We start from the raw sequence: 14,374 nt of genomic DNA, 5'->3' as shown, positions 1-14,374 counted from the left end.
TAGACAAAGTGTTTGAGTTTTAGGTTGGTGAGAAGCTGGTGAGATTATCAATAGGGTAATAATATGGAAACTGTTAATGAGATTAGTAAATGCAAACTCCAGCTCTAGGAGACTCATAGAGGCTGCGCACGCATGTTATAAAATCGGGCGTGCATTTGTGTGCGCCGGGTTGCGCGCACAAATGTATGCCGCGCATGTACCTTTTAAATTCTGCCCCTAATTGTCTTTCTTCTTGTGGGCAACGAGGAATAAAACAGCTTTGTAGTCACAGATATTCTGACGAGGTTCACGGTCTGTAGCTAGCACCTCCAGTTTCTCAATGACATAGCCGGCTTCCACCACAGCCTTTCTCACAAACCCCTCCTCCAGTGACAAGGAGGAGAACTTTCTAGAGCCAATCATGTAAAAAGTGCCCCCGAAGACTGAACATAGTATGAGGTAGCCCCCAGTTTTCAGCAGTGAGGAGATGTTCTTCAGGACCTTCTGGAAGGTGTCCCGGGCTTTGCAAGTGTAACCCTTGAAGTTCAATTTTCTTTATGACTTCTTGTGTCTGAAACCTGCACTTTGATTCCCAACCCAGTATCAGAAATGAATCCACACGCTCTTTAGTGAGTAACAGTTTTATCTTTACTGGAATGAATGACTGAAATAAATCTGTTCACTTCCTAAGCATCTGCATTTGTCATATAAACACATGTATATAGTACAAGAGAAAACTCAACTTTGTCATAAACTCATGTTAAGTATTTCAACCAGAATCAGCATGTGATATAGCACCCGACCTTAAGCAGTCTCTGAACAAGCAAAGTCCCAGATTGTATCCTACTGTGTGTCCATTTGAATTTAGAGCTGAAGAGGGCGTCAGTACTGCTGCTTCAACTGCCAAATCCACAATACAGCAGCCTCTATCCGAAAGAAGAGCTTCAAATCCTGACAGGGCACAGTTCAACTACTCCCAAGTCGTCCACAGCAGGGTTCCAGAAAAGAGAACCTTAATCAGTACAGATAATATTTATTAATTCAGAGCAGGGCAGGAACTCTGTTCAAGCTGAGCAGTGATCTGTTTGCACATGCTCAGACAATCCAATTTTTATAAATCTCTTTAGGTAAAGTAAAAACAACTTCAATACATCTCAAAACAATGTTAACTAACATAAATACATTACACATGAATACAATTATAGAGGGCTGCTCACCTTAATCAGTACAGATAATATTTATTAATTCAGAGCAGGGCAGGAACTCTGTTCAAGCTGAGCAGTGATCTGTTTGCACATGCTCAGACAATCCAATTTTGAATCTCCTTTCCCCCCCCAGCTCTTAAAGAGACAGCACTCTATTGTCAGTCTTTTCATGTCACAATGATGATTCAACATTTCTCTGCCCTAGTTCCTAGAGGTATGTTACATGGTCCCCTCCTAAAACCTGACGTCCCCGGCAGGTATTTATGTCCACAGCTTATATATTAACTCTGTTTGTTTGCTCAATATCTCTTGCATCATACTACTTAGTTGCTGCATGGATATACACGTCTCCAATGGATTCCTTGAATATGACTGTCTCAATATGTTGTGGCTGTGCAACCCCTTGGGCAATTGCACTTCAAAGTCATCGAATCTACTAGGCAGTCTCCTTGGTCTCTGCGATCTTTGAGGTAACGGTAGAAGTCCTATTTTGGTCATTGATTCATCAAGAGTTTTCCTCTTCCCCGAGGAGGATGCACTCTGTTCTTCATTGACTGAGCTGTTCAAATCGCATGAATTGTTATGATTTACTGGTATACTAACTTCCACAGGATCCTCTTCCCATGACTCTGGATGAAACTCCTCCGCATTAGGATTTAATGTTCCATTTGACTGAATTTCACCAGTAATTGGACTCTCTTCCAGTTCAGCTGGATCTGAACTTCCGCTCTCCATGATAGAGCCATCCATACTATCCTCAGCGTCCTCCTTCTGCTTTTTCATCAATTGCTTGGTACTATTGAATGGTTCACAGTGAATATCAGCCTCTTCTCTTCCAGAAATAAATCCACAGGGGCGCAGTAGATCCCTGTGTAACGTCCTTTCGGGTCCATCCCCTGTTTCTGGCTTCACCACATAGACTGGTATACCTTCAATTTGTTTTACCACAATATACACTGAAGACTCCCACCGATCAGCCAATTTGTGCTTGCCCCTCAACTTCACATTCTTGACCAATACTCTATCACCCTCTTCCACTGAGGATGGCATTACTTTCGCATCCCATCTGCGTTTGTTGGCTAGTTGATGTTTCTCAGCTTCCTGAGTAGCCAGCTCGTATGCATACTTCAACCTCTGACGTAACTCTCGTACATATTGGTGATGAGTTTTAGCGTTATGACCCACTGGACTGATGCCGAAGCATAAGTCTATTGGAAGTCGAGGTTCTCTTCCAAACATGAGAAAAAACGGAGAAATTCCAGTACTGTCATTCCGAGTACAATTATAGGCATGTACTAGTGGCCGAACATATTTTCTCCAATGTTCCTTACGCTTATCCTCTAATGTACCCAACATTTCTATTAAGGTTCTATTGAAGCGTTCTACTGGATTTCCTCGAGGGTGATATGGAGTGGTTCTGGATTTAGTGCCTGCTATTCTACATAGCTCTGAAATGAGTTCAGATTCAAAATTGGCTCTTTGGTCACTATGGATTCGTTTTGGAAATCCATAGTGGCAGATGAAATTCTCCCACAGGGTAACAGCAACAGTTCTTGCAGTCTGATCTCTAGTGGGATATGCCTGAGCATACTTAGTAAAGTGATCCGTGACTACCAAAACATTTCGTGTATCCTTGTCGTCAGGCTCTAAGGTAAGGAAGTCAATGCAAACTAGCTCCATGGGGGCGTAAGCTTTTATATTTACCAAGGGGGCTGCTTTTTCTGCTCTAGCTTTTCTCCGCACACATCTTTCGCATGTCTTCACCCATTGCTCTACCCCATGTGCCATTCTCGGCCAATAAAAACGTGCACGTGCTAAGTCCAAGGTCCGTTCACAACCCAGATGGCCAGTTTCATCATGTACCCCCTCCAGAGCTCTATGACGATATTTTCTTGGAATCACAAGTTGTTGGTGTGGTCCTCCACTCCTCATCACTTTTCTGAAAAGTACTCCCTCTTGAAGACATAGTTTTTGCCATTCTCTGAAGAATAATCGCAATTCTGGATGCTCCCGATTCCTGTCTCGATCTTCAAATTTCTCACCTCTCTCCAGCATCATTATGACTTGGGATAAACATGGATCTTCCCTCTGGAACACTCTCCAGTCACCCAAGGTAAACCCAGGTAGGGTGGGTTGTCCAGGCCACAGGTCCGGGTCATCAAAATCATCTGGAACAGCATCTCCTCCTGCAGGTAAGATTTCCACCAAGGCACCAGGGCTGCACTCAAACTTGGAAGTAGAATGAGGTGTAATGGGAGTGTCGTAGTCTCCCGAATCTTCAGAAATATGTGTCAAAATAGAGACATCATGCTTCTGGAATGCCGCCTTACATATTACCTTAGATAGAGTGTCCATTCCTTCTTGATCTGTCTTCACACGAGATAGCATCTTGGCAACCCTCTCCTCATATTTCAAAAATTCTTCATCATCTTCTTCAGGATCATGTGGTCTCCTAGACAACCCGTCAGCATCTATATTGGCTTTACCAGATTTGTATCCGATGTCAAAGTTGTACAGGGAGAGGGATGCTAACCATCGATGACCTGTGGCATCCAGTTTAGCAGTCGTCAGGACGTACGTCAGAGGGTTATTATCTGTCACTACTTTAAACTCTGCACCATATAGATAATCATGAAATTTTTCACAAACTGCCCATTTAAGGGCTAAAAATTCCAATTTGTGGATAGGGTAATTCCGTTCACTTTTAGTGAGCCCACGACTGGCATATGAAATCACTCGCAGTTTTCCTTCTTGAATTTGGTAAAGTGCAGCGCCTAGCCCTGTAGTGCTGGCATCAGTGTGTAATACATAAGGTAGCTTCCAATTTGCAAAAGCCAACACAGGGGCAACCGTGAGTTTTTCCTTTATAATTTCGAATGCTTTCTGACATTCTGAGGTCCACCGCGTACCCAATAGCTGCTGACTTTGAATCCGGGCTTCTTTCCTATCCTTTCGACTGTTTGTTAGTCCCACCAACAGATTACTGAGCGGCTTCACCAAGCGTGAGTATTGATTCACGAATCTTCGGTAATAGCCCGCAAATCCTAGAAAAGATCGCAGCTCTCTAATGTTTTTAGGTTGTGGCCACTTAGTAATGGCTGAAATTTTCTCTTCATCGGGGAGCACCCCCTTCTCTGAGATATGATGACCCAAATATTTCACTGACTTCTGAAAGAATTTACATTTAGATGGAGAGAGCTTCAATCCACATTTCAACAGTCGTTGTAACACCCTCATCAATCGGTCCTCATGCTCTTCCAGTGTGTCCGAGAATATTATAAGATCATCCAAGAAGGCCACAACTTCATGTAGATTAATATCAGTCATTACTTTCTCTATCATTCTTTGAAAACTTGCTGGAGCATTTGTCAGTCCTTGAGCCATTCTCTTAAACTGCCAGTTTCCAAAGGGCGTGGTAAATGCAGTTTTAGGCCTATCCATTTCTTCTACCTCAATCTGATAGTACCCACTCTTGAGATCTAGTACTGAGAACCACTTGCTACCTGATAGGAGAGTGAATGTCTCCTCAATTCGAGGCAACGGATAGGAGTCTTTTCTGGTTATGTTGTTCAATTTACGATAATCAACAACCATCCTCAAGGTACCATTCTTCTTTCTAACCAATACCACAGGTGAAGCATAAGGGCTATCAGACTCCTCAATCACTCCTGTGGCTAATAGCTCCTTCAGGTGCTGCCTGAGATCCTCAAAGTCAGCTGGGGATACATGACGTGTGCGCTCTTTAAATGGAGTTGGATCCAACAGGGTGATTTTATGCATTATTCCTGGAATACATCCAATATCAAGGTCATGACAGGAAAATGCTCCTTTTGCCTCTTGATTAATTCTCTTTTCTATATGCTGTTTAAACTCTTCAGATATTGGAGAATCTCCGAAGTCTAGCGACACCTTCTCAGACTCCATGTTACCCTCTCCAATAGATTCTAGTTTAGCACCATCCTTATAGGTCGAGCCTGTAACGTTCATGGTCCTCACTATATCGACTGGCTCACCTACACCCAATGTCCTTCTAGGAGGCAAACTGATGCTACAATCCGATATATTCTTCAATAGCACCCTAGCCTTTGTGTGCGACTTACTGCCAGTTCGGATGAGTTGAGGTTGTACTAGTAAGCCTCCGGGTAGAGGATAATTTTCTGAAGCCTCAAGCAATATGGACAAACTCTGACCATGTCTGGGCATTCTCAGAATGCATTCCACTTCCTTCGCTTCATCCCTTTCGAACACTATTGGTCTGGTGCTGGTCAATCTAGCCATCATTGGCCTAGTAACTCTTTGATTGGAACTTTGATGAGAAACATAGGTCTGATATGTAGTTACCCAATTTTTGTCCATGGCTAACTCCTTAAGGTAATTTGGGCCAGCCAGTTCTTTACAGTCATGTATTAGATGTCTGAGAATATTTGTTCCCACTATTAAAGGCAGGGGTTTGTTCTTTTGATCGGGACAGACTAGAGCAAGGACAGAATATTTGTTCCCACTTCCATAGGCCTCCTTGGGAAACTGTACTTCAACTTCAATATACCCCAGATAAGGAACAGGTTGACCTCCTGCACCCGTAACACAAAGTAAGTCTTCTAGCGGGTATAGCTTCCGATGTGATAAATAGTCTTCATAGAAGGTTTGTGTTATGCACGTCACTTGAGAGCCAGTGTCCACTAAGCAAGGGCACTGCACACCATCCAAATAAGCGGTTGCAGAACAAACCTTTCCCACGAGGCGTTTCAAAACATCATCTGGTAGAGGACATGGTGGGATATGATCACTGGATATTTTTCATTTGGGACTTATCTGAATTGCATTTGGTGCCTTTGTCTGCCCCTCGCAAAAGCACCTTTTTAGTTTAAAGGAGTATTTGAAACCTGCCTAATGCTGGGTATTTTTTTTTTTTTCAAATTTTTCCCGCAATTTCTGTTGGACTAGAGCAGCATTTACAGGATTGATGCATTCTCCCATCATGTGTCCATTCTCTCCACAGTTATAGCAAAATGAAAGTATCTTGGGATGATGCCTCCCTTTTTGAGGCATCTTCTCTACCCAAGAGTTTCTTCGCATCATGCTGTTTGCAACAGGGCTATTTACTATTTCTGAATTGGCAGCTCTACAATGAGTGATCAATGGGGCGAGCAAAACATTATCTTCTCCTGAAAATGTTCCCAACTCAGATCCCACCTTAAACTCACTTGCCTCTGGTGTCATATGTTGAGCAATGCTTATGTCATTTGCTAGGTAAGTCCTGCTTACAGGTTTAATCTGGGTAACTCCCAATTGACGTATCCTCCTAGATTCTTTCATGTTTCTTTCTTCCTCAATCGTTCTGATTTTAAATAGCAGCTCCGAGTACTGTGGCAGTTTCTTCGACTGGCTCTCTAATAAGTCCCTCAATTGCAGTCGGGTAATCAGGGTCTCCTCCCAGCACCCACGTACAAACTGTTGTAGTAACTTCCTGTCTGGGGCGAGCCCAAAGAAAATTCCCCGCTCCACGACTTTCTGTAACAGGACCTGAAGCCTTCTCAAATAGTCTGAAGATTTTTCTTTGCCATTCTGGAAAGTTTCAATAAATTGAAAAAATAATTCCTCTCCATTAGTTACACTGCCATATGCCTTCTCCAGTTCCTCTAAACACTGCTCTGCTGTGGCGCTTTTATCTATGTAAGATACAATATTTAAAGCTGGAGGAAGGAGACTTTCAATTAATTTCCTTTTTTTTGCACCTGCGGTGAGATCTGGATCCTGCAGTAATTGCTTAATTTGAATATGCCAAGTTTCATAGTCTCCTTCATTACTAGGTTTAGGGACATTTCCAGAGAAAACTTTAATTTTGTAGTACGTATGATTCAACTCTGCGCCCTTTTCCTTAGGAGTTTTGATCACATGCTCCACTATAACGTTTGAAACATCCGCAGGAATAGAAATTGGTGGAATGGAATATTGAGAAGAATTGACTGCCACAGGATGTTGGGTTAGCATAGCATCCAAGCACTTGGGGACTCTTTTTTGGCTTTTAACTGGAGTCTGCAATATACTCTGGGGTGATTGATCTATATCTCGTGTTTCTTTTTCTTGTGACCCCAAACTCTCAATCATGAGAGCAGATGTTCTTTTTCTCAGATCTTGAATATTGATTTTATGACTGTCAGCTATATATGCTAATTCTTCTTGAAGTCGATCTGTCATATCTAAAAGTATGTCACTCACTAGTGGGTCAGTGCATGCTTCAGGGGACATTGACTCAACATCCTGTTCTGATACTGTCTCATCTAAGACAGGTAAAATTATCCACTGACTGTCCAGTTCCCCTTTTAAGCTCATTCTTTCTAAAATAATTATAGAAAGCGGTTCTTCAAACTCACACAAAACTTGATCAGATGACTCAGCTCTTAAACGTTTCAATTTTGTAACTACACCTGCTGGGCTTAATGCATCTTCTACACTTGCTAAAGATATTTCAGGATTTACAGAACTCAGAATAACAGATCTATCAGGAATACAATCATAGTACTTGCAATACTCCATTTTGTATGAGAAAGAAACAAAGAGAATACTGTGCTCACTTCACTATTGATGCTGGGTCGCTCAGTAGCAGGTCAGACAGAGAGAAGAGAAAAAAAAAAACACTGCCCCACGTTGATGCGCCAAAATTTGTTGTAACCCTTGAAGTTCAATTTTCTTTATGACTTCTTGTGTCTGAAACCTGCACTTTGATTCCCAACCCAGTATCAGAAATGAATCCACACGCTCTTTAGTGAGTAACAGTTTTATCTTTACTGGAATGAATGACTGAAATAAATCTGTTCACTTCCTAAGCATCTGCATTTGTCATATAAACACATGTATATAGTACAAGAGAAAACTCAACTTTGTCATAAACTCATGTTAAGTATTTCAACCAGAATCAGCATGTGATATAGCACCCGACCTTAAGCAGTCTCTGAACAAGCAAAGTCCCAGATTGTATCCTACTGTGTGTCCATTTGAATTTAGAGCTGAAGAGGGCGTCAGTACTGCTGCTTCAACTGCCAAATCCACAATACAGCAGCCTCTATCCGAAAGAAGAGCTTCAAATCCTGACAGGGCACAGTTCAACTACTCCCAAGTCGTCCACAGCAGGGTTCCAGAAAAGAGAACCTTAATCAGTACAGATAATATTTATTAATTCAGAGCAGGGCAGGAACTCTGTTCAAGCTGAGCAGTGATCTGTTTGCACATGCTCAGACAATCCAATTTTTATAAATCTCTTTAGGTAAAGTAAAAACAACTTCAATACATCTCAAAACAATGTTAACTAACATAAATACATTACACATGAATACAATTATAGAGGGCTGCTCACCTTAATCAGTACAGATAATATTTATTAATTCAGAGCAGGGCAGGAACTCTGTTCAAGCTGAGCAGTGATCTGTTTGCACATGCTCAGACAATCCAATTTTGAATCTCCTTTCCCCCCCCCAGCTCTTAAAGAGACAGCACTCTATTGTCAGTCTTTTCATGTCACAATGATGATTCAACATTTCTCTGCCCTAGTTCCTAGAGGTATGTTACACAAGCATATTCCAAGCATCCTGTGGAAAGGAGACAGCAGCCTGGGGCAAAATAATCTGGCCTAGGGGACAGCTACGAGTGACGTCACACCTCACAGCTTGCTTGACAGTTTTTCTTAGCTTCTCTTCCTTCTGAATCCAAGATTTCCTGTTGCCCTCCAGTTCGCACACTTGCTTCACACGGAACTCCAGTCAAACACTCCAGGCTCCTTCCTCAGCCATTTTTCAAACTCCCTCCGGCTGTTCTCTGAGTAGTCAGAGGCAATGATCTCTTCGAAAGATTTGAAGGCTGAGAGAAGCTGGTGAATGTTTGGGCCAGTGCCAAGGTCAATCAAGGTCTCCCCTTTCAATCCACCTGAAGTGAAAGTTTTAAACATGTTTTGCAGCACAAATGGCAGGTATGTGTTGGTGGCAAGCAGTCCAGATCCAGCTGTGTAATACATGTTCAGATTCACTCTGAGATCAAACTCCTTCTGGTAGATTTCCTTACTGGTGAAACGAGGTTCCATTCTGAGTTTCCAAATTTTTTTCTTTAAAATCAGTCACTAATCAGCATCCTGCCACTCATCAGATCGGGGAACCCCGACCGAAAAACAGGAGCACACAGCTTCAAATATAAAGATCCTGTGCCACTCGTACGGCTGCCCTCTCTGCCACCACTTGATATTTGTCCGCTTTATCTTTACAAAGCTGCAACTGACATTGCAATACCACTCTATCCTGCCTTAATTTCTTCAGTTCTTCCTGAGCAGCAGCCAATGGCTGCTGGAATTCATTCACTATCAAATGAGCTTTCCTATATCCTGTAAGAAGTATCCACCCCCGCCAGGGATACATGACATCTCTTTCCCTGTAACTATAGGAACTCGTTGTAAAATATCTACCAGCACACAAGATTCTATCCCTACCTTCCTATCCCAATTCTCACATAATCCCATATTATACCCACACTCATTGGCCACCAGTGAGTAGGTTACATCTTCCCAACCAGGAATTTCTATCTCGGGTTTCTCCTTTTCCCCCTTAGATTCTTTACTGTCATTATTTTTTCAAATCAGCATCCTGCCACTCATCAGGTCGGGGAATCCCGGTGCGACCGAAAAACAGGAGCACACAGTTTTAAGGGGAAAGATCCTGCGCCACTCGTCAGTGCACATGTGAGGCTCCAGCCTCCCACCGGAAAACCCTGAACTTTTATAGGGCTTTGTAAGCTAGTGTACAGGCAGACAAGTTACTGCTCGAGCCTGGGAACCTTCCTGTCCAGTGTAGGGCTGCTGTCCAGGCATCCCTCCTTCTGTTGAGTCAGATCCCAGGCACAGACAAGCTACTCTCCCCCACAACCACCTGCACAAGCCCTGCTGATACTGTTCTCCACTTGATAAACAAGTTTCCAAAGTTCAACACAGTGTTTGCCCTGAGAGCATTTTGTATCCCATCGTATTACACACTTACAGCTATGGCATGTCATTTTAAACCACAAACACTGAGGCCTGTCATTTTCATCAATGGCATGCCATGTTCTAACCATTACCACTGAGGCTTTTCACTTACAGCTACGGCATGCCATTTTTAAACCATTACCCTGATGCCTGTCACAGATACAGCAGGCAATTTTCAAATCATAAATACTGGTGCCTGACACTTATAGCTACGACTTGCCATTTTCAAACCTTAAACACTGAGGTCTGCCACTTACAGCTATGGAATGCCATGTTTCAACCATTATCATTGAGGCCTGTCACTTACAGCTAGGGCCTGTCTTGCTCCAGCCATGACTTCTATGGACTGACATTTCCAAATGCAACATCCTATGTTCCACCATATTCACTCAGCCCTTACATATCCTACTTAAGCCTATCATGCTGCAGCCATGATCTCCATGGCCTGACATTTCCTGCTGCAGAATCCCATGCTACACCATTTCCACACAGGCCTGATGTATCCTGCATAAGCCTGTCTTGTTGCAGGCATGACCTCCAGCTGCAGATGTAGAATACCATATTCCACCATAATTACTCAGGCCTGACGTATCCTCCATGAGCCTGTCTTGCTCCAGCCATGAGCATCGTAGCCTGACACTTCCAGCTGCAGCATTCCATTCTCCACCATATCCATTCAGTCATGACATATCCTACTTGTCTGTTTTGCTCCAACCACAAACCCTGGGACCTGTCACTTTCAGCTTCAGCATGTCATCCTTCATCCATATCAAAACAGTCTTAGCAAGGCTTAGGATCCTTAATTATTTCCAATAAACTTTGCAGTCCATAGGAATGCTACATTTTCTAACTAAAACGTATTTCTCAAATGTTATATGGACCTAAAACTGACAAAAACACAGCTTTCGGAGTGTTACATCTACTCTCCTCGCTGTGTTGCTCTGCTCTTACCATCCCAATTTTTTAAAATTATTAACCAATACCATTTCTGCTGCCACTGCTCCAAGCCATTATTGCCACATTATGATGCCTGTTTGCTCTGTGCATGTGCAAGAATTGGCAAATGCATTTGGAGCCACTATATAGATTCCCTTCTCGCTGCATTGCTCTGCTCCTTCCATTCAAGATCTTAAGATATACCAGCACCATTACTGTCGCTGCCATTCCAAGCCAATCTTGGTAGCTGAGGGTGTTTCCTCCCTACTATTCTAGCTGTGTTCAAGGTTCTTGCCAAATACCCTTCCCCTACAGTTCCTGCCCACTTATTGTCATGCCCTATCCATACACTTCCTTGCAAACTTACTGAAACATTTCTCGGGATTTTAATACCATTCTTCATCTATTGTACTCACTTTCTTGCCATCTCTTGCTCTTCCCATGGCTAGACGCCAAGAAATGTCCATTTAGAATCTTTATTATGGAGGCTCGTTCATCCAATGTTAAGCCCGACTCAGGCCGAGTTTCGCCCCCACAATGGGGCTGCAATACATAAATATCAAATAACCTTGACAATACATGACATACATAAATCAGTTGTGAAATCATATGCACATATAAAATGGTAACATATAAAATGGAAGCCAGATTGAAACAAAATAGAACAAAATAAAAAGTATGGGTGTGTAAGATTTTACCTGTATGTGATATCTTTTGATTATGTATGATTGTTATCTCATACCATAGAGATTTTCTGAATGTCTGTAAGATGTGCAAAAATATATAATAAATACACAGCATTCAACTTAAGACAAAAATGCTTAACTCATGCCTGAATTAATAATGACTTCACAAATAGCTGAAGCCAAAGATTATTTCTTATTTAAAAGACAACAATTGAAAATTAAAATAAATCTATTCTCTCTACTGAATAAATCTGGAAAGGAACTGCACTAAGAATTGTTGCCACCGACTGTCTTTAGAAACAAATGCCACCAACTATCTAAAAAAATCAACAATAGAGAGTTGAAGGTAAACATTTAGGGGCGGATTTTCAGAGCCCTGCTCACCTAAATCCGCCCAAAACCGGGCGGATTTAGGCGAGCAGGGCCCTGCGCGCCGGTGAGCCTATTTTACATAGGCCTACCGGCGCGCGCAGAGCCCCGGGACTCGCGTAAGTCCTGGGGTTTTCGGAGGGGGGCGTGTCGGGGGCATGTCGGGGGCGGGCCCGAACCGCGCGGCGTTTTCGGGGCGTGTCGGGAGCGTTCCGGGGGCGGGCCCGGGGGCGTGGCTACGGCCCAGGGCGGTTCGGGGGCATGGCTGCGCCCTCCGTACCCGCCCCCAGGTCGCGGCCCGGCGCGCAAGAGGCCCGCTGGCGCGCGGAGATTTACGCCTCCCTCCGGGAGGCGTAAATCCCCCGACAAAGGTAAGGTGGGGGCTTAGACAGGGCCGGGTGGGTGGGTTAGGTAGGGGAAGGTGAGGGGAGGGCAAAAGGAAGTTCCCTCCGAGGCCGCTCCGATTTCGGAGCGGCCTCGGAGGGAACGGGGGTAGGCTGCGCGGCTCGGTGCGTGCCGGCTATACAAAATCGATAGCCTTGCGTGCACCGATCCAGGTTTTTAGCAGATACGCGCGGCTCCGCGCGTATCTACTAAAATCCAGCGTACTTTTGTTTGCGCCTGGAGCGCAAACAAAAGTAGGCCTATTCGCGGAGTATGAAAATCCGCCCCTTAGTGGAGCAGCAGTACGGGAGCCCATAGTAAAATGAAACCACAACGATCTAATGAAAGGTATATTATTTTACATAGAAATCAAAAAGACATAACCTTATTATAACAACAAATAACTAACAAGAGCTTAGTCAAAAATATTTTTAATATATATAGTTATCAGTCTCCCAGCGGCAGATCTTTAAGAACTGAGCTCTATGAAATGGATGTAAAAATCTGCTTGGAACTTACTTTTTAGGTGCATCCGACCAAAATGTACGTCTCCTTTCTAAACGCAAACATGAATGTGAATGTCGGTGAGAACTTTTAAATGCTAAAAACCGCGCCAAAATCAATGTCATTCAAGAAGATGGGTGTGGCCAAAAAATGCCCGTGACAGCCTGGTCTGTAATCTCCCGATTGAAAAAAATGAAACACAATGATGAATGAAATTGCCATGAATATGAAATAGAAACAACCAATTGTAATGTGTGTCTAAAAGATAAAAAATATGATGAATGCACAGCATTCTGCTTCAGACAAAACCGCTTGAATAATGGCTGTGTTAAAAAATGACTTCACAAATAGCTGATGCTAAAAATTATTTCTTATTTAAGAGACACAACAATTTAAAAATTAAAATAAATCTATCCTTTCTACTCAATAAGTCTAGGAAGGAACTGAATAAACAATAATTGCCACCGATTGTCTAAAGGCAATCTGAAAAATAGCGGTAAAAAATGAGGTAAATGTTTAGTGGAGCAGCAGTGTGAAAGCCCATGGTAAAATGAAAACACAATGATTTGATTAAAGGTATATTATTTTACATAGTGAATTCAATAAATCTGCCATAAAAATCCAAAAGACATAACCATATAATGACAGCAAGTGACAAATGGGGATTTATTAAAAAATATTTGTAATATATAGGGGTGGATTTATCAAATTGTGGTAAGTACTGCATGTGATATTAAAAGGGGTGTGTTTTATGCTAATATAGCATTTATCTGTGTGAAGAGCTAAGTTAGTGCAAATTGTTATACCATTTTTAATGGTCCTACATATGAGAGAGAGAGAGAGAGAGAGAGAGAGAGAGAGAGAGAGAGAGAGAGAGAGAGAGAGAGAGAGAGACTGGCCATAATATCATGGCCCATAGGTAGGTATTTGTATCCCTATGGTAGGCCCACTTAGTAACTCGAGGTGGGGGTTAGGTAAGAGTGTAGGGGGTTAGGGGCCACTTTGACATTCTACGTGATACCTACGAACAGAACAGTGGTCTCTTGTGAAGATTTGCTGGCCTTCGGAGTGAGGAAACTCACTCCAAGATGAGATTTGGGCAAGGTTCTCCCAACCTAGCTTGATGGACTCTCTACCTGAGTAACATCAAGCTAGGTGTAGAGAACATTGCCCAAATCTCATCTTGGAGTGAGTTTCCTCACTCCGAAGGCCAGCAAATCTTCACAAGAGACCACTGTTCTGTTCGTAGGTATCACGTAGAATGTCAAAGTGGCCCCTAACCCCCCACACTCTTATCTAATCCCCAC

At 42.9% G+C, this 14,374-nt stretch overlaps 1 pseudogene; it reads right to left on the bottom strand.

Moving 5' to 3' along the window:
* Positions 1 to 216: 216 nt before the first annotated feature.
* Positions 217 to 9,258, bottom strand: LOC115093361 (annotated as a pseudogene).
* Positions 9,259 to 14,374: the final 5,116 nt, after the last annotated feature.

This window comes from Rhinatrema bivittatum, chromosome 1 (genome assembly GCF_901001135.1).
Source record: "Rhinatrema bivittatum chromosome 1, aRhiBiv1.1, whole genome shotgun sequence".
NCBI lineage: Eukaryota > Metazoa > Chordata > Amphibia > Gymnophiona > Rhinatrematidae > Rhinatrema > Rhinatrema bivittatum.
The sequence above is the reverse complement of the archived record's forward strand: the minus strand, read 5'-3'. Positions and strand labels throughout refer to the sequence as shown.